This window comes from Camellia sinensis, chromosome 12 (assembly GCF_055761805.1).
Source record: "Camellia sinensis isolate YWXY chromosome 12, ASM5576180v1, whole genome shotgun sequence".
In the NCBI taxonomy this organism is placed as follows: domain Eukaryota; kingdom Viridiplantae; phylum Streptophyta; class Magnoliopsida; order Ericales; family Theaceae; genus Camellia; species Camellia sinensis.
This window is the reverse complement of record NC_138972.1, coordinates 94,427,797-94,454,879: the sequence shown is the minus strand read 5'-3', so window position 1 is coordinate 94,454,879 and position 27,083 is coordinate 94,427,797. Positions and strand designations below refer to the sequence as shown.

Below are 27,083 nucleotides of genomic sequence, written 5' to 3'. Positions count from 1 at the left end.
GATTGTTGTAGACAATGCATGATGATTAGGCAAACTAAAACTAATCAATTGGATATGTCATAGAGTATGACGGTTGATAGAATACATTAACGTTATGTATTGATTGATTGTGTATATGACCTTTGCGTATATATGCATTCTGCGTATATGGAAGGAGATAGGGGATGTACTCTACGGTTTAGGGGAAGATAGGGAATGGACCTCTAAACCGGATGTTGTTTGGGAGGAGATAGGGGATGGACTCCACTGATACAGCTCATATGCTTGTCAGATAATGAGTTGATATAGCTCATATGCTTATCTTGGAAGTGTTGATACAGCTCATATGCTTATCATCGGAAGTGTTGATATAGCTAATATGCATATCTGTTGAAATGTGGACACAGCTTGTATGCTTATCTGTTGAGATGTTGATACAACTGGCATGTTTATCTATTGTAAAATGGGGAGTGTTTAACATGAGTCATTGTCTCATATAAAGAGCTGGCCAGGTTCTGAGCCATTGATGTAAATTGTGAAATTGATAAGAAATGGAAAATGGGTTATGAATTGGTTTATGAAAACTGAACATTTATCAATTGCTAATGTCTTAGTCATTACTCATACTGTGTTTAGCATATCTCTACTGGGCGTTGGCTCACCCTTTATGGGACATTATTTTCAGGTACAGGTAGTATGCCACCTCCAAGGACATAGCTTGGATGAGGACGAGAGTTGAAGACACTTTTTTTTTTGGTTATTTTGTTGTATTACATGTATATCAAGCCAAGGGCTTATTTTATATAGAGTTAGTACTCTTCTTTTGTGTAGCCAAGTGTTATCTTGGAAAGCTGTAAGCCCATAGGGCATTTGCTTTTGTTGTTAACATGTAATATAGTTGTAAGAATTACTCTGATGAATAGAAATGGTTGGTTCCTTTTTATCAATGCATGTTTAAAGCAATGGGTTTTATGTATTCTTTTTTTGAGGGCGTGACAAAGATGATATTTGGTGACTAGCTCCAAAGGAAGAGGAACAAAAGGTTGACTAGAAGAGACAAGAGCCTTGCTGGATGGTCGCAAAAGTCTTTGATGAGACATCTGTAAAATAAGTGATTGTAAATCTGCATCCACTGAGGATATCTAATTGGTCAGTATAAGAATGCAAACAGTTAAGATAATGTGCAAGTTGTTGTCTTTGAGCTTTAATACGATGGTATTAAATGTATTGAGCACGTTTAATGAGTGAATGGGTTGATTTAAGAAAGGCAAGGCGAGAAGCAATATGTTTGACTACAGTTTTATAGTGTTTAATCTGTTGTTTATGGGAAGGAATAGAGGGAATTGGCATGATGTAACTCACTATCCACCCTGTAAAAATTCTCTGGTAAGAAAATCAGGAATAGAATTTTGACAACCAGGTATATATTCAATGTCAAAATCAAAAATACTTAAAATAGATTGCCAACGAACAAAAATTTGCTTACTAGCAAGATTTTGAACATCTTTTTCTAAAACATATTTAGCAGATTTACAATCAACACGAAGTAAAAAATTTTGATTTAAAATATCATCTTGAAATTTACTAATACATAAATCAGTAGATAAAATTTCTTGTTCAATAGTACTGTAATTCTTTTGTGCTTTATTCCAGACACCAGAATGAAATCGAACAATTTGTTCAAATAACTGAGGAGTGATTTTTTGGAGAAGGATGCCACCATAACCAATATCAGAGGCATCGGTTTGAATAATTTTAAAAGAATTTTCAGTAGGAATACCAAGACAAGGAAGAGACTTGACATATTATTTGACTTGTTTAACAATAGCAGTATGAGTAAGAGACCAAGGGGGAGGATTGTCCTTTAACCGATCAAATAAGGGTTGACAAGTTTTCCTAAGGTCTGTATAAAATTCAGCAATATAATTAAGGGATCCTAGAAAACGTTGTAACTGGGCTTTTTTGAGAATTCCATCAGGAAATTTAGAAGCAAATTCAATAGAGCGACTAATAGGGAGAATTGTATTATGGTGAATATCATATCCAAAAAAATCTGATTTTAGTTTGGAACAATTTAATCTTAGGAACAGATATGACTAGACCATGACTTTTAATAGTACAAAAGAGAGCGGTAAGATGTTTCCAATGTTCACTAATTGGTTTTGAAAAAATAAGAATATCATCTATATAAACTATGGAAAAATGACTAAGTGGATTGAAAATATCATTCATTATATTTTGAAACTCACTAGGTGCATTTTTTAGTCCAAAAGGCATAACATTCCATTCATAATGACCAAAGGGTGTAGTAAAAGCAGTTTTATATCTATCTTTAGGATGAATTTGAATTTGTCAAAAATCACTTTTTAAATCAAATTTACTAAAAATAACAATTTGACTAAGTCTTTTGATTAGTCTTTTTTATTAGGAATTAGATAGCGAATCCATTCTAAAACTTTATTTAATGGTTTATAATTAATAACTAAGCGTGGGACACCTCGTTCTAGTTCAGTATTTTTATTTACATAAAAAGAAGGATAAGACCATGGTGATTTACTGAGACTAATAATTCTATTTTTTAATAATTCATTGATTTCTTTTTTTCACATTTCAACTAATTCATGATTCATTTGAATAAGTCGGGATTTAGTAGGGATTTGTCGTTCATTAAAATTTTTAATATATAGTAATGTAACTACATGTTTTTCCTATGCCAAAAGGCAGTGGGTAAAGTAGAACAAACAGTTATTTCTAATTTTAATTTTAATTTTTCAATTTGAGATATAATAACAAGATCAGTTAATTGTTGTTCAATTCTTTTTAATTGATTTCTTCTTTAAGAAAACGTAACTGACGAGTTAATCGATTAATAGATTGAAAAATAGAACAGTCTTTTAATTGATTTAATTCTAAAATTTCAGGTGGAGATAAAAATTTTAAAGTAACAATTTGATCAAAAGTTTGAGTAGTTATTCCTTCACTAGATATAGTAAATGGATATAATAAAAATATAAATGGTGTTCCTAAAATAACGTTATTAGTCATGTTTCTGACTAAAACAAATGATGTTTTAAAACAAACATTATCTTGACATATATGAACTTTAGGTTATTTATATTTAATATGCATTTTACTACCATTAGCAGAAGTTAACTGTTCACTAGTTTTTTCATAATATTTTGTAGGGAATAAACCTTCTTGAATACAATTAAGATCAGCACCAGTATCAATTAGGGCAATAATATTTAATTCAAAATCATTAATAATTAATTTGACTTTTGAATACCATTTTTGAATATGGATTTTATTGATAAAATTTAATCTATTAGATTCAAGATTATGGGATTGATGTGATCTATTATCAAACAAAAGATTATCCGGGTTAGTATGTTCAGAATCATCGGGAGTTTTATCATCTTTTTCTTGGAAATTATCTAAACTTTGATTGAGTTTTAATGTAATAATTTCATCTTCTAAAGCTCTATCTTTACTTTGTAAATCTTTAATAGTTTGTTTAATTTGATTAATTTCACATTGTAAATCTTGTAATGTAACTTCTTTTTGTTTATTTTTAAATCTTTCTAAAGTTTTAGATAAGCTAATAATGGGTTTATCATGCTTTGGTTTATGATCACTGTTAGTAAGTAAAGATTTTAATTTGTCAGTATACTTTTGTTTTAGCTGGGAATCTTCTAATCGACCAATTAATTCAATAAGGACAGTTTCTTCTTGATTTTGTTTAGTAAGGACAGTGATTTGTTTAATTGGTTTGCAACAAATATCATTACATCCTAATTCGATGTTATTAGCAAAATCATCACTAGGTGAATGGTATTCAGATGAGGTATTAGGATTATCAGAAGAAGAATTGTTATCAGATTGGTTTAATTGGAAGATTTCAAATAATTGATTTTTGGATTCATCATTAATTTGGAGTTGATTAACTTTATCCTTCATTTTTTGTTTTTCTTTACATTTATTAGAATAATGACCTTTTTGACCACAGTTATGGCAAGTAATATCTTTATTAGATTTAGATTTTGGATGGAATTTTTTATAATATTTCTTTTTGGGTTTAGTATAGAATTTATCATTTGATTTTGAATGTGAAAAATTCTTTTTATACTTATGAGAATATTTGTAAGATGATTTATGTTTATTGTACTTATGTTTTTTACGATGAGAAGGGGTAACAGAAGGTAAGCCATATTATTTACAGAAATTACCTAATTCTTAGCCTTATGTTTATCTTTAGCAGCTTTTTGACTAAGTTTTAAGTCAATACACATTCTTAGGCCTTCTTTTTTAATAGTACTAATAATGTCGCCATAAGTTAAATTATCATATTCAATAACACCTGTAGGTTGACTAAGAACATCTCTAATTTTATGAGAAAAAGACTAGGTAAGCCATTAATGAATTTTTTTTTCCAAAAAGATTTAGTACAATCTTCTCTTGACATAACTCTAGAGGTAAAGACATCTTTATACCATCGAAAATCACTTAACGTTGGATAAGTGAGATTACTAAGTTGATCATGTATGCGAGAATAGATATTAGTAGGTGTTCCTATAAAATGGCGAACTATGGTGTAGATTAATGTATTTATACCATTAGGCTTATAATAGCCAATAGTTTCATCAAAGATAGGTAAATCATTTTCATCTTTTTGACTTGCATGTAAAATAGATTCTCTTTGATCTTCAGTTAGATATTTTTCCCACCAAGATTTGAGCATACCAGTAAAGTCAGAAGTAATTAAGGAAACAATTTCAAGTTGAGTATAATCAGGGTAATTACTAAGATAACTATTTGCAACCACAGATAAATGATTTAATTTTTGAAGTATTTGATCTTCACTAAGACCATCAATATTCCATTCGTATAATTTTTTAGCAGATATAGAAAATTGATTACTAATATTAGTTTCTTCATATTGGAGATCGGGGGGAAATAGGTCTTGAACACCAATTTTTTGTGAGCGTTGTACGATTACGTTTAGGATAATGAAGTTTATTTAGAGTAGTTGATTGAAATTGTTGAGCTAAATTATTAATTTCATTATCAGTTGTGTCAGGGTCTGAATGAGTAGAAACAGATTCAAGAGTAAGATGTTGGTTTAATACAGTAAAACCTTTCTCAGTAGATGGAGAAGCTTTTTCAAAGGTAGTTAATTTAGTAAATAATTGTTCAATGGCTTTGATAGTAGAATTATCTTGGGTGACTAAACTATTATGTTTAGAACGATTACTAGGTAAATTAAGCAATGGTTGGTCTAAAGATTGTTTAGTAGATGTATTGTTAGCCGAATAATCATCTAAATTGGTTTCTACTTTATCTAATTGTTTACCAATTGTTTTTAGACATTGATTAGTATAATTATTTTGTTCAATAACTTTTTTGATTTCAGGGTCAGTGCCAGGTAACTTAAAAAGAGAGGCTGAGACTTCGGAGCCGTGATGATCAATAATGATAGTAGATAAAGGCAGATGGCTAGAACTAATAGTAGTAGTAGGAGAAGTTTTCCATTTATGTTTTGTAATGGTTTGAACTTTTTTATAATGGCCTTCTAAATATTCAAAGAAAAGAATTTCAATTTTATATTCAATCATAAATTTGTACCATTGACGAGTAATTTTAGATTGTTGAGTCAAATCATATTTGGTACGATATGCATAACGTTTAGTCCTATTATCTTTAGATTTAAATTCAATATGTAATTTATCAAGATCAAGAGTAAAGAATCTACTAATATTCATTAATTGAGGATTTATTGGAGGTAGAACTTCAAAATAAGTTTGAGTTTGAGAGTCTTGAGACTCAGTATCAGCTTCATGTAGATGTGTGTGAGTAGAATAAACAGGTTTACTAATTTGGGAAGTTGTTGAATTATCAATTCCTTTCATTTTACTATGGGAATTTTGACCGAGACGAATTTGACTATTTTTTCTGAATAAAGGTGTATTAAATGTTTCATCTTCAGTTTCAACATCAGTAGGTATACTAGAATTACTATGACGAGAAGATTGAGATCGATTAAATTTAATCCTAACAGATCCATCAATAAATTGTTGAATATCTTGAATATCTTGACAAGTAGATTGTCGTTGATTATGTTTATAATTTTCATTAACTGTAATCCATTGGTCGGGGAGAGTAATATTTTTCCATTCAATCATTTGAGGAATATTTATATTAGTGTCATTATTACTACTTTGGATTAGTAAGGTTTTGTCTTTAGGACTTTTATGTAAGGCTTGAACATTCAAATTGGTTTTGATACATTTGTAATGAATACGATAAATTAAAGCAATATTATGAACCTTTTCTTTCATATTTGTAAATAAGCCATGTAATTGAATATTTAGAGTTAAAACATCTAATATATGGGGGTCTCTAAGACTAAGAGTGAAATTAGGAAAACAATTAAAATGGACGGGTCCTTTGTGAAGACTAGTTTCCATCATACCCTTTAAGCTATCATTATAATCAAGAAAACGAGCATCTCTTAAGTATAGTAAAATAGAAGTATTTTTACCTTGTCGTATTAATGGTTTGATTCCAACCTGAATTAATCCTAAATGAACAAAATTGTGACCAGTTTTTAAATGACGTTTAATAGTATTAGCATCAAATAATTGACATGTTTCTCTAGGTTTTTCTAAAGCATAGACTTGTTCTAAAGTTTTAACATGAAAATTAACATTAAATATATTTTGTATAAAATTAGTTTTATAAATTTCTTTGATTGGTAAACGTGGTATATTCCAACTTAAATCAATTTTATCATTTTGTATTTCTACATCTTTTTCATTAATTACTAAACCTTGATTAGGTATAGAAGGCAAAGTTGTTGACCTAGAACTAACCGAAGAATTACTTCTAAATAATCGACTCATTTTATCTTGAAATAGTTTACAGTGAGCTCAATACATTGTCTAATTTTATCATGTTTTCACATACGATGTTTTCACACATACCCAGTTCAAAGAACCCCTAAAATCCAACACTGCCTAACCAAAGGTCTTACCTAGGACTTGGGACGAATGATGGATGGCTAATAGCAACGTGGAAAGACATGGATATAAATCAGATAGATTAAGACGGTAAACTATAAACAATTTCAACACAAGAGAATAAGTAGACACAGAAATAATGATTCAGTGAGTAACAGAATACAACATAACTTGGCTCTGATACGAAAAGGATTAATTTCTCAATTTTATAACTTAATTTCTCAATTAATTGTTTTTTTTAGTTTTTTTTAAAATATTTTATATGCAACAAGGTTTATTATTTTGAGAGAAATTCAAACTGAAAAAAAAAATTATAAATACACAAACAATTAAGAAATTAACTGTACGAGCACGAAATAATTCTTCTTGTATGATCCTGTTGATCAAGTTTGCACTCTTCCAAACAACGTTGCTTTGCTACCTAAAAACACAAACATGAGCTAGCCAGCGAGTGTGTGCCGGAAACCCCTCTGATTCCTAAGTCAGCAACTAGACAATAGACAATAAGCTCTGTGTATTCTAGAGAAAGAATTGGGATACATGTACAAAGGTCTGGTCATGCGCTTTTATAGACTTTACTTTGGCACAATCCTAGTACGATTCCAACTCTCTCTATGAGAGTCCTCCTAGGAATCACATATCTTACTCACTACCAACCAAGTGAGATGCTTTTGCACAATCCTAGTAGGACTCTACACTCCTTAGCAGAGTCCTACTAGGAGTCTTATCACTGCAAGCCAAGTGAGATGGCTGAACCCTTCACCTCGGTTATACATTTATGACCGAACTGCCTTATCCCGGTCCCCTGCCATTCGGACCGTTTGATTGGAAGCCGATCTAATGAATGCCACATTACCGAGCTATACATAGCTCGGCCCTCGTCATTGATGTTACCTCGGCTGATATTGCGGTCAACCAGGTTATTTCGGCTCGGTGATACTTTAAGCACCACTGTCAGTCTTGACTCTGAGATGACGCCCTGCATCCTTTAGCTCGGTTCTCCCCCCACTGATACCTCAGTTTTGTCTGTTTAGACTGAGCTAATTGCAGTAGTCTCTAACCGAACTAACAAGGATGAGGTCCAGCTTGCGAAGCCCAAACACCTCGGCCTATAGTTCGGCCCAAATCCGTAATATGTGATGTCTTCTTGGCCTAAGACCGAGCTACACCAACCCTTATCTCGGCCCATTGCGCGGCCCAACTTCCAAAGAAGACTTTCCTAGCTCGGCCCAATTTGCTACAAATTACCCTCTCAATTACCCCTTAATTCCATCTGCGCAGCATGATTGGGATTACTCTCCTCTAGCCGAGCTAAAAATGCTCAACTCTGTCGAACTAGAGAAGTTTGTTCGGTCTCACAACTCGTTCAGTCCCAACAAGTCTAGTCAGTTGCTCAGCACGTCATTCCACTAATCTGGCATGTCTAATACGATGTTATCCCACGGACAGGTGGCGTGCCCCCATTAGCCCCATTCTCCTATTACAGCCGTCATGTCAAAAATTTGAATAGCCCTGCTTTTTTGCCTTCAACGTATATATTTTCCGAGTTTGTAATCGTACGGCGAGTCATTCTTTCTGTGTCTCGCCGAGTAGACTAACTCGGTTTACAATAACCCTGCCAACCTGCTTTGGCCGAGGTAACCATCATCCCGGCCAAAGAGTTCAGAAATTTGTTGGTCAAACCTGCCAACCTTCTTCAGCCTAGATCTTGCTCTCGGCTGAAGAGAACGAAGTGTTGGTTATTCCGGCTAACCCTCTCCAGCCTAGATCCTGATCTCGGCTGAAGAGAACAAAGTGTTGGTTTTCCCAGCCAACTCTCTCTAGCCTAGATCCTAATCTTGGCTAAAAATAGCTCAAAGTTGGTTATTCCTGCCAACTTAGAGTAAATTGTTTGGTTATTCCGGCCAAACGTCCTGCAGCCTAAATCCTTATCCTCGGCTTAGGAAAAGTAAGTGTTGGTTTTTCCAGCCAACCTCTTCAGCCCAGATCCTGATCTTAGCTGAAGAGAGCTCAAAGTTGGTTATTCCTGCCAACTTAGAGTGAAGTGTTTGGTTATTCCTGCCAAACGTCCTGCAGCCTAGATCCTTATCCTTGGCTTAGGAAAGAAAAAAGTGTTGGTCAAACCTGCTAACTTTTTTTGTTGCCCCCCAGTCGGGCAAAGACTTATTTAGAAAGAGTTGGCCAATCCTGCCAACCTTCCCAATTGCCCCTCGGTCGAGCAAAGACTTTTGCGCGGTCAATCCTACTTGTCAACCGTGTTAACTCTGGCCAAAAAAATTTTTGTCTGGTATCACTGTTGCGCCAGACTCTGCCATGGTGCGCGCCCCATTTTCCTCTGCCCGGATGTGTTAGTGCACTCTCTCCATTAGGGTTTCCATAGTAAGGGGCGACGTCATTGTTATTGAATCCCTCAACTTATTGCCAGCCGGCAAACCTCGTTTGTACTGTGCGATAGCTAGGTTTGTAGGGCAATCTCCAATTTGATTAAAAGTCTCCCAATACCGGTTATTGTAAGGCCTCAATGTTTCTTTCTCGCCCATGCCTATGGAGAGAAGCTGGTCAATCTCCACTGGTGTCTTGGTGTTCGTTCTGAATCTGGTCAAAAATGCCTCCGCTAGTTGCACTCACAAAGCTATGCTGCTTTCTGGCAACCTTTCAAACCATGTTAAACCCATGTCGCCAAGGCTAGAAGGAAACAAGATACACATCAGAGCCTCGTTTCGCCGATACATGGCCATAACCTGGCGAAAGTGTATGTAGGGGTCCGACTTCCCCTCATAAGTAGTGAATTTGGGCTGGTGGAAGCCTGAGGGTAATGGTGCGTCCTCAATTGCCGAAACGAACGGCGAGCTCTGCAACCTTGCTAACACTTTGTCTGCTGGTTCATAGGCAAGGCACAGCTCTGGTATTCCTACCTCGGTACTCCTATGTGTTCTAGGAACCAATCGTTGTAGTGTGGAAACTCTGCGGGGGTCGCGAGCCTGAGTGTCTTCTCTCCTTCGAGCCCTTTCAGTCCTCATTCTCTCAGGCCTGGAATAGCATGTCCTGGAAGTCTTTGATTGTGTATTGCCCGACTTGAGGCTTTTTCTTTCAGCTTGTGATAGTGTGACTTGTCTGTCACGATCACCTGAGTGGCAAGAGTGTGTTTTGCCTTTGCGCCCCTCTTTTGCTGCCACCCCTTTGCCTTTTATCTGGCTCTTCATAAACTCTATGTCAGCCGCCATTCTTCTTATTACTTCATCTTGCTCCCTTACGCGATCTTCGAGAACCTAAGGATCTATCTTCCGTCTCTATCTATCAGGGCTTTGAGAGCGGTATGAAATTGAGCCCCGTCTTTCTCTTGCTTTTCTCCGCGGATTCCTTCGCTGGGGATCTAATTTCGCCATGGGTGGGATAGAAGGTAAACCTTCGCGCCTCCCACCCCTTTTCGGTGTTTGCCCATCAATAGCAAATTGCAGCAAGTCTTCATTGTGCGCCATTGCTTTCAACTAGAGAGAAAAACTTGATCAAGAAGTTTTGCTCTTTATGAAATTTCCACAGACGGCGCCAATTGTACGAGCACAAAATAATTCTTCTCGTATGATCCTGTTGATCAAGTTTGCACTCCTCCAAACAACGTTGTTTTACTACTTGAAAACACAAACATGAGCTAGCCGGCGGGTGTGTGCCGGAAACCCCTCCGATGCCTAAGTCAGCAACTAGACAATAGATAATAAGCTCTGTGTATTCTAGAGAAAGAATTGGGATACCTGTACAAAGGTCTAGTTATGAGCTTTTATAGACTTTACTTTGGCACCATCCTAGTAGGATGCCAACTCTCTTTATGAGAGTCCTCCTAGGAATCACACACTCTACTCACTACCAACCAAGTGAGATGCTTTTGTACAATCCTAGTAGGACTCTACTCTCCTTAGCAGAGTCCTACTAGGAGTCTCATCACTGCAAGCCAAGTGAGATGACTGAACCCTTCACCTCGATTATACATTTATGACCGAACTGCCTTATCCCAGTCCCCTACCATTCGGACCATTTGATTGGAAACCGATCTAATGAATGCCACCCTGCCGAGCTATACATAGCTCGGCCCTCGTCATTGATGTTACCTCGGCTGACACATTTACCTCGACTGATATTGCGGTCAACCAGGTTATTTTGGCTCGGTGATACTTTAAGCACCACTATCAGTCTTGACTCTGAGATGACGCCCTACAGAGCTATCCTTTAGCTCGGTTCTCCCCCCACTGATACCTCGATTTTGTCTATTTAGATCGAGCTAACTGCAGCAGTCTCCGACCGAACTAACAAGGACGATGACCAACTTACGAAGCCCAAACACCTTGGCCCATAGTTCGGCCAAAATCCGTAATATGTGATGTCTTCTTGGCCTAAGACCGAGCTACACCAGCCCTTATCTCGGCCCATTGCACGGCCCAACTTCCAAAGAAGACTTTCCTAGCTCGGCCCAATTTGTTTACAAATTACCCTCTCATTAACAAATCGAGATTTCTTTAAAAATCAAGAAATTTCTCATATATGTCAAAAAATTTCCATAAAATTTCATATTTTATATATATTTTATTTGATATATCTTGATAAATAGATTTTAAATATATAAATTTATTTTTCAAAAAATTGGATGCAAGTAACAAAAATTTTAAAATTTAAAACAAAAAACAACCAAATTGATACCTCAACCAGTTCTTAGCACTAAACTCATAATATTTTTAGAATGTTTAGTAAGGAGTCTAAAAAAGGAAAAAAATATGGGAGAATTAAACTGATATTGTGTCAGTGAAACTTATTTATCCAAAAATAAAAAAATTATAAACATTAATAATTAATATTATAATTTTTTTTTATTAATTTATAAATTTTTTTCACTAACCCAACTGTTTGATAATTGTCCCAAAAAATATTAAGTATAACAGTAGCATCATTTTTTGTTGTGTTATCGATCAATAAAAATTAGTAAATGAACTAAATCAACAAGTCTTGTCTTTCACTAACTCAACATTGTTATTGATTTCTGCTACAAATTAAAATTACTTATTAAATAGTGATATTGTTACGTGATATCACTGTTCCATCTACTATTTGTCTACTAATCTACTAATATTATAAAAGTGTGAAGAATTGCCATGTTATCTACTTTTTGTGTATTCTAAAAATACCTTCTCAAACTTATTAAATTAAATATCAACAAAACCACAAATAATACAGACATCTTTCAAGATTCAAACATTTTCAAACATCAAACACCTTAAAATATAGACATCTTTCAAGATTCAAACATCTTTCAATATAGACATCTAGCTGGTTTTTTGTTTGGATTCTGGTGGCTGCAGGTGCAATGTTGGATTTTGTTGTGTAGATGTAGTTTTGGTTGCAGGTTACTGGTCTGTTTTCTGATATGCACTGCTGATGTCTGCTTTGATGAAGCTTTTTGTGTTGTGCTCAGAGGCTTGGTTGGGTTTTAGAGGGCTGAGGTGTATGTGGTAGTCTGCTAATGTATGAGATTGTTATGGTCTGGGCAGATAACTTGAGGTGTCCTTAGACTTAAGTGGTTTTGGTAATATGTATGCTGCTGATGCTATGTTGTTCTGCTGGTGTGATTTGTGGATGGCTGCTGTGTTCTACAGATGGTGGAGATGTTTGGCCTATAGGTGGTATGTTGCTTTATTGCTGCTGTATGGTCTGAGGCTGGGAAGAGGTGGATGGCTGCTGTGTTCTGCTGGTGGATGGCTGCTGTGTTCTGCAGTTATGGTGCTATGTTTGGTAATTTGTATGTTGTTGGTGCTCTGTTGATCTGCTGGTGTGATATGTGGATGGCTGCAGTGTTCTGCAGATGGTGGAGCTGTTCGGCCTACAGGTGGATGGCTGCTGTGTTCTGCAGGAGGATGGTTGTGTGCCTCTGTCAACAGATTTGTTTAGCATGGGAGCTGCTGGGTAAAGATTTGTATCACATATGAACGTTGAAGGAGTTGAGGAAGAGGATTTGATTTGTTTTGCACCAGTCTTGCATTGTTGTGAGGAATGGAGTGAATCTAGGTGATGTTTTGTAGCACATTTGGGGTTGCACTAGGTGAAGTTTTGCAATAGTCTGAATGGTGGCTGTTGTGATCTGTTTTGTTTTTAGGTGTGGAGTGGAGGTTTTTTGTTGTTTTTTTTCCTTTCTTTTGGTTCTTTGGATTGGTTCCTCATCAATCTTGGGTTAAGTGCTAGCAAAGGATTGTGCTTCCTTATCGGTGCCAACCTAGTTGGGATTGGTAAGGTTAGTTATGATGTTATTTGCACTTCCCTTCTTTATTGATGTAAGTTTTCGCATATTTCTTGCTTTCTTCATTAATAAAATTTCTTTTTGCTGATAAAAAAAAAACACTTTAAAATAACCATACACCTTAAAACATCACAATATACTATCAAACACCTTGAATGTTTTGAACTCATGACCTATATCCAATTATACTATCACTTTGTCAATTTTTTTTTTTTTTTCCTTTAGTCTATCTAAAGGCTCATGGGCTATGGGTGTTGAACCGTACTATATTTGTTATTTTATAAGGTATGCATCTCTGTTATTTTATATATTTGTTATTTTATAAGGTATGCATCTCTTTTGTTTCTTGTTTGTCTGATGATGTTGATCCTAGGTTATAAATCTACCAGCAACTCCGCAAAATATTTCGGTGTTTCGAATTATGTATGTTCTCTATGTATGAAGACCATCAAGGTATCCAATTATACTATCACTTTGTCAAATTTTTTTTTTTTTTTTCTTTACTATATCTACAGACTTATGGGCTTTGGGTGTTGAACAATACTATATTTGTTATCAGCTAAAGTTTGGTTAGCTGATAATAGTGTAATCTCTGAAGTAGTTGAATAAAAAATTGTTGCGAACGAGTCTTTCAATGGATTTTTTAGAACATTGTAATATCAAAATAGTGGTGTGGAGTACTTTCATTGCGTTCGTACTTTACTTTTAAAGATATATTCATTCCTAATATTCTAATGATTTTTCTGAGGGTGTCAAAACTATTCTTCTTTGATAAATTATCTCTTTCTTGTCTATTACTTGATAATATATTAGTTGATTAACTCTTATCTGATTATAACAAGATTTTTATTTATCAGAATTACAACTTTTAATGTTAAAAACACTTAAAGTTCTCATTATAACTACTCTTTGTTAAATTTTGTAATTTAAGTAAACAAACCTAAAAAAAAAAAAAAAAATCTAACTGCTCTCCTATGCAACAACAAGTACAAAATGAATTATAAAGATCACATATCTAGAAGGATTATAGCAGAAGAAGTACAAAATGACGAAAATCAATATGAAATAGAAAATACATATACAACAAATTTTCAAAATCCCTCAAAGAGGATCAAACTGGAGAATGAATGAATTCTGTAAAATATTTTTATCTTTCAATTTCCAATATTTTATTTCTTCACCTTAAATAATAATAGTATTACAATGTTAGTTGGGTATTTTATTTGTTCATCTTTTAATTACAAAATGGTTTCTATATGCATACACATAACAAAATTGAAATAACCTAGTAAATTATATATTTAATATTAATAAGTCTAACCATATGATATGGACTGTAATTATTTTATATGATTGTTTCAATCTACTTTCTAAATTATAATACTTAAACAGAAATATAAATGTCCTCCATACGTATGAAATCATAGATTATTTTCTTGATGAATTGACAAAAAAAATCCACATATGAAGATCCGACTTATCAAATTTCAACCAAACAATATATGTACTTTCAAATATAAACATTAAACATTAACAAAAAAATAGCAAAATGGTTCAAAAAGTAAAACTAATATAAAACCTACAAATAAAAAATAAAAAATAAAAAATAAACATAAATATAAATATAAAAAAAAATACCACGTATAGAGCAAGTACACATCCACTAGTTTACTCCTAAAAGTGTGACTTGCGGTAATTAATGGTTTAAACATTATAAGGCAAAACAGAAAACAGCCAATAATTCAGGGTGTTCATTATAATTCAACCAATTAAAAAGTTGAGAATTTAATTTCAAACTCTGAATAAATTATTGGAACTCCCTCCAAAAACCGTTAATTGAAACAATGAGCGTTCCCGCCTACCCGGCCACCCCAACCACACACCTCTCTCCTCCTCCGCCGCCGCCACCATCACCATCCATACACCCAAACACAACTCCCAACCTATTTCTCTCCAACAAAAAGTTCCCAAATCACCAACTTCCCTTGAGACAGACCAACAACAAACCCACTTCTGACCCCACAGTCTCATGGACCTACTCAATTTCTCGCCACTCTCGCAACGGCCGATTAGCAGAGGCCGCTGCAGAGTTCACCCGCATGAGGGTCTCCGGCGTCGATCCCAATCACATCACTTTCATGACCCTTCTCTCTGCATGCGCCGATTTTCCTTCTCGAAGTCTCTGTTTCGGGAAATCTGTTCATGGTTATGTTCGTAAATTGGGTTTGGATCGAAACAATATCAAGGTGGGTACGGCTGTTGTTGATATTGTTAGGATCAAAGACACCCAGAAAATTATCTCACACACACAGAGAACACAATATTTACGTGGTTCGGCCCAATGCCTACATCCACGGACAGAAATGAGAATTCTCACTAAAATGGAGCAAAAATACAATTACAGAGGAGGAGATAAAACTCACTCAACTCACAGCTCTCACACTCAATTTCTGATCTCTCTTGGTTCTCACTCTCTCTCTGTCCATTTCAACTCTCCCCTCAACCTCTATTTATACACCAATGAGGGAGAGCCTCATTGGTCACCACCTACCTTCTTCCACTCTCTAATGGGGTTGGTAGAGTGGGAGAGCCACTTCCATTGGGTGGAGAAAGTGGGCTCTCCAATAGGAGCTCACATGGGATGAACCAACAAATCACCCCCTCAACTCATGTGAGGTGATCCAGTCCATACACTGCTGCTAATCTTGTCACGCCCAAAAGACCAACAGAATCTTCATCTCCTCACTGAGACATTGCATCCCCTGAAAGCTAGAGATAATACACCAGAGATACAAGAGGAGGAGGGAATCCTACATCCTCAACTCAACTCACACCACTCTCTGATTTGGAGAGAGCCTCTGCTCCTATCTCCCACAAATCTCTTCCACGCTTCCTGTCTCGGATATCTTCACTTGCTATGCTTGAACTTGCGCAACCAAGATATCTTGACACCCCCTGATTGGATGTCCTGCACCCCCTGCTCGGGATACCCTTGCATTACCGTGCAACTCCTTGCATGATGAACACTGGAGCAACTAGAAAACTTCAGAGTTTGACACATCAACATCCTCAATTTTCCTTGCTCGGAGCTTATTTCTGAACAACCAGCCTTTGCTTTCTGCACTTCAGAACAACTTCCCAGCGATCTCATACGCCCGTTGTTTGTGCTGCAATCCCTGATGTTCGGTTCTGTCTCACTTGTAAGTCCGTACTGATGTTTGACAGTTAGCCCTTCTGCCAAGACAACTTCCACCGGTCTGTACACGTTACCACTATGCAACTCCGTGCATAGTGCTTGCACCCCCTTATTGGAGTGCATTGCAAAGCTCACTTTGCGACTTGAGATTGCATCCCTCCCTTCCATGCATCTTTTGAGAGGTTGCAAAATGTCTCTAACACGGAAGCAAAAGAAACTCTCTTCTTCACTGGCATAGTCTCTACAGATTTGGTTTCTTTGCTCTGAACTTTCTTCAAGATAGGCTTCACTGGCTCAGATCTGTGCACCTTTGAACTGCCTCCTTGCGTTCCCGTGCACCGTTTTCGCCATTCCTGATGAAAGCCTTGCTCAATCATACGCTTTGGTTGCGTATGTTCTCTCTTTGTACCCTTCGACTAGCATTTGACAACACTCATCTTTGTCAAAATTTCTCCTTCCAGTCTGTACAGTTTGTTGCACAATTTGCCTTGCAACATTTCTCTATCACCTCTGCGTACATGAAGAACCCCGCCACTAGATGAGAAACAATTTCCTTTTAGATCTAGCATACTCAGGGAGATTAGATTCCTCCGTACTCCTGGCACATGTCGGACCTCAGATAAAATTACTTTTCTTCCATCCTTAGTAAGGAATCGCACTGTCCCTATGCCGACAACTCTGTTCACTGTGTTGTTGGCCATCCGGATAATGCTACCGCTGACTCTTCGGTAAGTGGAGAAAAGCTTCCTATCCGCACATATGTGGAACGTACACCCTGAATCCAAAATCCAGCCGGGTGTTTTCAACTCTGACGAGACTGTAAGCATCACCTCTTCATCGTCAGAGGAATGCACTGCAACTGCTGTAGTTGAGGGACCTCCGTGTCCCTTAGCCTTCTCTTTGGCTTGTCTGTCCGCCTTCTTCTCCGGGCAATCTCTTATTACGTGATCCTCTTGATCACAGTAAAAACACCTCCTCGTGTTGTCCTGTCTGGACTGTGAACGCCCTCTGCTTTTACTTCTTCCTCTACCTCTGCCCCTTTCTCTATCTCTGCCTCTACTTTCTGTGACAAGGGCATGAGACTGCTCTCCGTCCATCTCTTTCTTCCTTGCCTCCTCGTTGAATAAGGCGTCTGTGACCATCCCCATGGTCAGCTTCCCTTCGGGTGCAGAATTACTGAGAGAAACCACCAACGTCTCCCAGCTGTCTGGTAAGGAACTGAGTAATAATAATGCTTGCATCTCATCCTCCAACTCCATTTTGATAGATGCAAGCTGGTTCACAAGGCTGTGGAATTCACTGGTGTGTTCAGCAACAGACACACCATTCTTCAGCTTCAGGTTTATAAGCCTTCTCATTATCAAGGCTTTGTTCCGTGCGGTCTTGGACTGGTACATGCCCTCCAATTTCATCCATAGGGCATAGGCGTCTGTCTCTTGGGCAACATGGTGGAACACACTGTGGTCAATCCACTGTCTGATTTGACCGACAGTCTTCCGGTTGGTTTTTATCCAGTCCCCATCCTTGTCTCTATCTGGTTTGACCCCCTTTAGCGCTATAGGGTCAAACAAATCTCTACAATACAGGACGTCCTCCATCCGCGGCTTCCATATCGCATAATTAGAAGCGTTCAACCGTATCATCGGCCCTGAAACTGATGTGGATTCCTCCATCATCCAGAAAGTAATCTCTGTTTGAAAAACAGGCTTTGCTGTGAAGTCCGGACTGCTCAAATTAGCCGGAAAAGCACTTCGGATTGCCAAAATAAAAACTGCAAATTTTTGAAAGCTTATTTGCAAAATCTGACCGTACGGATGCGTCCGAAATATTCCAAATAGTTGGAAAGCACTATTGGATCACCCAAATCGGACCTCAAATGGCTTAGATAAAGCCAAAACAATTTAAACGGTTCAGATCGGCAGAATCTGGTGCGCCTGCAAAGCACCAGATTACTCCTCCGGTTCGGCTGGCGTCTGGCTGACGTCAGCGGCTCAGTGAGCGGCTCGGTCAGCGGCTCGGTCAGCGGCTCGGTCAGGTCAACGCGGCTCCGGCTGGCGGCTTGGTGCGCGCGCGTGCGGCGCGTGTTGCGCGTGAAATCACGCGTCTTCTTCCTCCGTCCGCGCGTGTGGCGCGTGGGTGAGAGTGGGATCACGCCCCGTCTGCCTGATCGGCGCGTGGTGGCGCGTGGCGAGACTGGGACTCACGCGCCAACTTCCAGGGGCGCGTGAGGGCGCGTCCGGCCTCCGTTGAGTGTGTGCTTTATGTTTCTGGACTCCTCTCGTCGAGCCCTTGCTCCTAGTATGCTCAAAATCTGATTTCGAGCAATACGATTTCTGGGCAGTTTCGAAACAACGCTCTGTTTTGCCGAAAAACGTACAACTTGGCTCTGATACCACTTTGTTAGGATCAAAGACACCCAGAAAATTATCTCACACACACAGAGAACACAATATTTACGTGGTTCGGCCCAATGCCTACATCCACGGACAGAAATGAGAATTCTCACTAAAATGGAGCAAAAATACAATTACAGAGGAGGAGATAAAACTCACTCAACTCACAGCTCTCACACTCAATTTCTGATCTCTCTTGGTTCTCACTCTCTCTCTGTCCATTTCAACTCTCCCCTCAACCTCTATTTATACACCAATGAGGGAGAGCCTCATTGGTCACCACCTACCTTCTTCCACTCTCTAATGGGGTTGGTAGAGTGGGAGAGCCACTTCCATTGGGTGGAGAAAGTGGGCTCTCCAATAGGAGCTCACATGGGATGAACCAACAGATATGTACTCCAAATGCGGCCTCGTAGATCTCGCTAGGTTAAGTTTTGATGAGATGGGTGTGAAGAATAGAGTGTCTTGGAATACGATGATTGATGGGTATATGAGGAATGGTCGAATAGAGGATGCAATTGAATTGTTCGATGAAATGCCGGAGAGAGATGCAGTGTCGTGGACGGCTTTGGTTTGTGGGTTTGTCAAGAAAGGTCACTTTGAGCAAGCTTTGGAGTGGTTTCTTGAAAGGCAGCTCTCTGGGGTTGAACCCGATCATGTGACGATCATTGCTGTACTCTCCTCTTGTGCCAAATTTGGGGACACTTGGGTTAGGTTTATGGGTACATCGACTTGTTTTGAGTAAGAAAATCAAGGACAATGTTCGGATAAATAACTCGTTGATAGACATGCACGCGTGGTGTGGATGTATTGAATTTTCTCGCCGAGTGTTTGAGAAAATGAAGATACGAACTGTGGTTTCGTGGAACTCAATCATTGTGGGGTTTGCGATGAATGGGAATGCAGAGGAGGCTATTGAATTCTTCAAATTGATGCAAATTGAAGGGTTCAAGCCAGACATGGTGAGTTTTACTGGCGCTCTTGCTGCTTGGAGCCACGCTGGCTTAGTTGATGAGGGGTTGATGCTCTTCAATGTCATAATGAGTGTTCATAGAATATCACCAAGAATTGAGAATTATGGGTGCATTGTGGATCTTTATAGCCGCGCAGGGAGATTGGAAGAAGCATTGAATGTCATAGAAAACATGCCCATGAAACCAAATGAGTTTGTGTTGGGGTCTTTGTTGGCTGCATGTAGGACTCATGGGAATGTCAACTTAGCAGAAAGATTAATGAATCATCTTCTTCAATTGGACCCTAGTAGCGATTCTAATTATGTGCTTCTTTCAAATATATATGCAGCAGTTGGAAGTTGGGATGGAGCAAACATCGTGAGGAAGAAAATGAAGGATTTTGGTGTACAGAAGAAACCAGGAATCAGTTCCATAGAAATAGATTGTGATGTTCATGCATTCGTGGCTGGTGATAGATCTCATGTCGATACAGAACATATTTATGCAATGTTGGAGTGTATGCAGCTTGAGCTGAGGACATCCGGGTATATTCCTGAATCTAATGTAGGGGATTTATGTGAATATGATTGAAACTTTTCAGTTCTAAAATATGTATAGATTTAAATTGTTGTATGAAATGCAATTTTTCTAGTCTAAATTCATTATCAATTGATCTTACTTAAGTTTTTGAAAGTGAATGCAGCGGGAATTGGAAACAAAAGAATTAAGAAAGGTAGGAAAATTTTGGAAACAAAAACTAGAGCTTAAAAAAATGTTAAATGCATTATCAATAATAAGATGTTTGAATATTTTAACTAGGTTTAAAGGCTCAGTAAAGGATGAAAAAAATAATTACGAGGCACCACATAAACGTCTCTCAAGAACATCAAATAACGTCTGTGATTTAAAAATTATTCATCTATGATGTGTTTTGCAAATAAAAATTTCATCTCACGTATGGAAATACAATAAAGTAAAATGATTCAATAATCATATCATAAATTATTAATATATCAATTCTCATATAGTCCCAAACTGGGAGAGACATATCCCAACCAAATATATGCAGAATAAAATCATTAAAAATGATTTTACTAGCTAGTGCTATGATGATATTGTTAATCAATTTAAAATGATGATTATTATTTCTTGTTAAAGTGTGATATAAAAAAATGTATAATCATTTAAAATTTTGTTAACCTATAATATCAGGGAACTAACTAATAATCTGTATAATAAAATTAAACCATTCAAGATAACATTAATAATAGTACAAAAAAAAGTGTTGAAACAAACTAATTGAGGTTTTGTTTTAAAAACAACACTTCAAAATCGTGTTTTAAAGTTCTACTATTTAAAAATAAAAATAATAAAAAAAGAGTCATGGTTGCATCATCCTATAGGGGAACTTTTCATCATGATTTTAGACGAGTACAAATCTGGAATATTACATCAAGGTTTGTTATTGCAGGAGCAGTGCATATCTGGATTCCTATCCATGAATGAACTGTGGCATGAAAAAGTCAGACTCTGACAGTCCTGTGTTTAAACCCCAAACCATCGCTTCACATCTTTTTTACATTGATGTTGCCTTTAATCATCAACTTCACTCTTCCAACTTGCATCATATAAAACCTGCTTTAATGTCTCATCAGAACTATAGGATTGTTGTAAAAAAATTGGTTAAAAATTAATTTTTTAGTTTTTTAAATTTTTTTAAAAAATATATAAAAAAATAAAGCGATAATATGATTTAAAATAAATTAAAATTTGAGTTTTATTTTTTTTTTTTTTTATTTTTTTTTTTTTTTGACTCTTCCCAAAAAGCCCATAATACAGAGTGATTGACAAAAACAGTGGACTTGACCACATGCATATATTGATATATACGTACATATTCCAAAGTGAGAAAAGAAAGGATAGTTAAAGCACTCTCCATGAATGGACGAAAAGGATATAGTACTACTACATCTCTGAGTTACATTACATGATGATCTAAGAACTGTAGCCAAGTAGATACTATATATATATATATATATATATGTCTTGTTAAGTGGAAAAAAAGATACCAAAGAGGAGCTTGAAATTGCATGCATTTAGGTAGAGCTAGTTGGGACCATTTTCATGGAGTGGTGGGCTTCTTTGGGCTGCCACCGTTATGGTGCAATGGGTCTGGACCTGATGGAACCTTCCTCAATTCCCACCCCTCCTCCATGCTTTCTTCACCACCATACCCATTTCTGTTTTTTGATGATCCATGGACATTTGTAGGACTACTCTTGAACAGAACCTGAACAGAATAACAGACACAAATCACTCTTGAAATTAAAAGCTGTCATCCAACATATAACATATATGCGTGTGTGTGTGTGTGTGTGTGTGTGTCTAAGCTCATTTACATTTACATGAAAATAGATTTAAATCAGAACCTTTCTGTTTTTAATCTCTTGGGCAGCTGCGTTCACGTAAAAGCATCCGTGGCCAGTGTTGCACTCTGCGAAAAAAATAAAAAATAAAAGGTTAAATACATACGAAGTTTTTTTTTTTATTTTAATTTTTAAATTTTTCTCCCATTGGTATGAGATTGAACATGATGAAGTCATTGAAAGTCTTGGTAAGCACACATTAAAGGTTAAATAAATACAAAAATAAATAAAGAAAAACAGAAAGAAACAAAAAAGGAGAACTATAATAACATATTAGAAACCAAATACAAAATCGATACAGAAAACAAATGTATATGGATGGACAAAAAATTTGCATGATTTGTTGGTGTGGTCTATTATGAAAAACTCTGTATTTTTTTTGTCCAAATTTGTGTTTAGTTTAAGTATTGAGAGAGAGAGAGAGGACCAGAAGCTTGTTGAATGAGGACCATGCAGAAGAGAACCATGAGGAAAAAAGGGACAAGCTTAGGTGTAGAGGCCATGTGAAAGAAGCAAGCTACCCAACAGTTTTGCAGGGCTTAGAAAAGGGAATAGAAGTTGGGGGGTAAAAGTCCTGTAGATAAATAGTAGTGTAGTGAGAGGAGGAGGCAAGAGTTGAATAGTGGGAAGTCTGTGGAGAACCCAGTTTATAGAGGGATTTTGAAATGGTAGAAAATGATTACTTGTGCAGCCATTTCAGGAGAGTTTTGCAAGTATATCATTATGCCTCTGTTTGGTAGTTCGGTTGGGTTGAATTTAGGGCTATTTTAGTTATAAAAAAATAAAATAGGTTTTTAGTTTAATAAGATAAAATATCACATTTAATTTATAATTATTATATTTTTTTTCACAAAAAATTAAAAAAGTTGAAAAGTTCTTCTCAAACGAAATTTTTTAACCCCAAATTAAAAAAGTCGAAAAACTAAAAAGTCAACATACTTCTCAAATGAACCATATATATTATAAGAACATAAGATAGATAGTAGTATATAATTCGAGTATTTGGAAAGAAGGTTGGATTAAAATAACATATTAAAAGAAAAATTGATTAAAGTAGTCCATAAGACAAAATGTCACATTTAATTCATAATCATTTCATTTTTTCCCCCACAATTATCAAATCAACTACCAAAAAAAAAAAAAAAACTAATTAATTTTTTAAATTGTTTGGGAAGAATTTTAGTTGGGTTTTTTCTCATTTTTTCACTAAAAGACAAAAATTTTGCAAAACTAAAAAAAAAATGCATTCAAACAAAATATCACATCCAATCCCATAATTATTTTATTTTTTTCTCACAAACATCACATCCAACCACAAAAAAACCCAACTATCTTCCCAAACACAAAAACAAATTTCTTCAATAATATCCCACATCTAAAAAAATCTACATTAAAACCCATTTCCCAAACACCATCATAATTATTTTAGCCAAGTTAAAATAGTCAAAAAATTAAACAGTCAATTAAAATAGTCAACTTTTCATACAAAGCTAATATGATTACACTTGTATTATATTTTCATAAAAATCTTTCACAAAAATGCTTCTTCATAAATTATGATTGACAAGAGTCTATTCACTTATATTGTAGCATTAAATTATGATTAAATTTTTATCAATAAGAATTTATGAAAAAGTAATTTTGTAAGAAATTTTTGTGATAATAGATTATTTTTCAATATGATTAATAAGGATTGTGATTATGTGAGTTTTAAAATAAAGAAAACTAGAAGATAATAAGAGAGATACAATTCTCATCAATGAGACAAAAGAGATGACCATCGTCGCCGTTGTTCAAGCCACCATAAGATTTGTGACGACACTATCTTCTTTAGTTTAACCACGCCGTCACACCCAACGTGACTCCGTCAGATGGTTTAATCTTATGTTTGTACTACAAGGGAAAAGGGTTAGATGTAATAATAATGATAACCAAAGGGGTTGAGATACTTTCGTAAGGTTTTGGGGTATAAGTCATGAGGTTACAGGTTTTATAATTTTCATGGTTAACTCTTAGGGATTTGGTACAGTAGTTCTAGAACGGCTCTCTAAGTGCTAGACGAATCAAATCCAGGACTTGGATGTAGAGTCGGATCCTGCCAACTGCGCACTCTGACTTAAATGGTGTGTGTATTGTGGAGTCAGTGTATACACTCGAGGTATGTCCCTCGTCCTATTCTGATTAAACTAACATTAGGTAATTGATTCTGAAATCGACGAAGGACAAATATGAAAAGTTTACTCATTAACCAAAATAATAATAATGATGTACAAATATGAAACATGATTGGGAGATTAACCTCAAATAAATTTGAAAATTTTACATATGAGAGATTTCATCAAAAATTACTTATAAATACATGATAAATTTTATAATTTTACTTTTTAACATTTATAAATTTATCATTAATTGAAAACAAAATTTCTACGTGATGTGAAATTATTCCAAAATTTTTTTGGGTGATACAAGACACCACTTGGCGATGTCCCTCACCAATCTCTGAATATCATGTCTTTTTTGTTCTTTCATGTTTCAACACAAAATCATAAATTTTACCATTTCACTAATTACAATACTCTAAGTATCACATTCTCATATTCGAAGACCACCCAATAACTTCTCATAACCTCTACTAGAAAAATTATTAGATGAGAATGGGGTAAAAATTATGCACTATTTCCACCAAACAGTTGTGGGTTTGTGTGTTTGATCCCTAGTGTTTTATAATTTTTCTGAATTATTCATATTTTTTTGTTACAATATAAGTATATAATCTCTTATTACTGACTAGGCACAATGTCAATATGATATTTCAAAATAATTTAACAAGTATTCATTGATGAGGGTAAATTATTTGGCATCTACATGCAGTATTTCAACTTAATTTTTATTAGTTTAAGCAATAGAGCTTATTTATTTCTATATTAATTTTAGAAGCCAATAAGTGTCATAAGAAAAATGATGTGGAGAATCATTTGAACACCACCAAATAATTCTTTACCATCAATCACAAATAATTATATTTTTGTCTTACTCTCTTTTAAATTTCAATACTTTCGTGTTATTTTAGTTGCTTTGCAATAGGCATGGCGAATCTAGTTTTTTTTTTTACCCCTATTTTTTTCTACATTTTTTTTTTTTGGGGGGGGGGGGGGGGGAGTTGCTACATGAGAATAGGTGATTTTTTTTAATATTTTGGCCTGGTGCAATTATTCTCCTCTTAAAAAATTCTTTAAATATATACATATATATTTTTGTTTTTAAATAGGATTTATGAAATGACATTGGGGTTGGTCTTATAGTCTATCCGTCGCATTTTAAAATACTATAAGAGAAATGTTAAGTATTCAAGCGAATAGAACAAGAACAAATTATTTCAATTGTAATTGGACTTTACTAATATATCAATATTATTTTTAAAATAAACAAAGCTTCTGTTTGAGAAGTGGGTTGACTTTTTTACTTTTTAATTTTTTTGACTATTTTAACTTGGTTAAAAAGTTTGATTTGGGAAGGATTTTTTAACTTTTTAGTTTTTTTAACTTTTTTTGTGAGAGAATAATGTAATGATTATGGATTAGATGTAATATTTTATTTTTTGTTACTAAAATAATCTATTTTATCTTTTATAATTAAAATAGTCAAAAAAATCTCGTTTAACTCTCGTCAAACGGAGAAAAAAAAAAGGGTGGTGATTAAGAGCTCTAATAATAGAGCTCTAATAAGAGCACTAGTGACATGGCAACTTAAAAAAAAAAAAAAAACAAAACAAAACAAAGGCAAAAATATCAAATCATACAGTGGGACCCACAGGTTAGAGCTCTTTTAGAGCTCACAATTTAGAGGTCTCAAGCATTTTTCAAAAAAAAATTATGAGAATGGCAGCAGTACTAAGGGTGTCCTATAGATGACGTGATCAAAGGGTAGCCAATTAAAAAAGTCTACACAACTCGGAGTTTCCGTTATGCAAAGTGTCTATTTTTTATTCCCATTCTGGTACACTGCTACTCTGCGAATCTATCTATCTATCTATCAATCTCTCAACTTTGCGTCACATTTTCTAAGATTTTGCCAATTATGTTTTATTTTAGATACAGATTCGTTTTACATCACAAAAAAACAAAAGACATACTAGCATATCCTTCCTATGACCTCACTCCTGACTTCTGCTAACCTACGCCCCCAGAGTACTTCACTAGTGAGCGTTGTAGTTGGTTTGCATTAGGGGAAATTAATTCCGGTTGTCATTGTGGTTAAGGTTTGGAATTTAAACTCTAAGGTCATAGATTTAATTATCTTTTTTTGGATTAATATTTTGGACGAAATACAGTTTGTTAAGAGGTTAGACCTTAAGTTATCTAATCAGCACTTGGTGTGAGTTCAATACTCCCCGCTGTGCAAGTCCTGACTTAAGCAGAACTTGTCTTGGGAGGTCGGGGTAAGTTCCTAAGTTCTAGTCTCCTTGCTCAGAACGGCTAACAGGATATCCTGGTGATCTCTGCAAAGGGCGACCTTGAACCTGTGGGAGGGTAGGGAGGATTTTCCTGTAAAAAAAAAAAAAAATCCATGCAAGTGCTTAAGGTTTTGTTTGGTTAAACACTTTAATGAAAAAAAATAAAAAGAAATTAAGAGAAAATAGAAAAAAAAAAATCAATCAGTGTGTTTAGTTTGAATTTTTTGGATTAAGTTTTTTTTTAATTGAGTTTTTTGATTTTCGTATTTTTTTGTTTTTAATGAATATTTTTAAAATTTTAATTTTTTTTTTTTACTTTTTTAGATACACCTTACTTAGATATATCTAAAAAGTAAAAAAATTGTGAAAAAATATTTTAAAAATTTAATA

At 35.5% G+C, this 27,083-nt stretch overlaps 1 pseudogene across 1 annotated transcript; it reads left to right on the top strand.

Moving 5' to 3' along the window:
• Window positions 1–15,038: 15,038 nt before the first annotated feature.
• On the top strand, window positions 15,039–20,472 carry LOC114286954 (pentatricopeptide repeat-containing protein At1g05750, chloroplastic-like; annotated as a pseudogene). Its single transcript, XR_014346832.1, has 3 exons — window positions 15,039–15,533; window positions 16,767–16,770; window positions 19,251–20,472. The product of XR_014346832.1 is annotated as a pentatricopeptide repeat-containing protein At1g05750, chloroplastic-like (transcript).
• The last annotated feature ends 6,611 nt before the right edge of the window (window positions 20,473–27,083 follow it).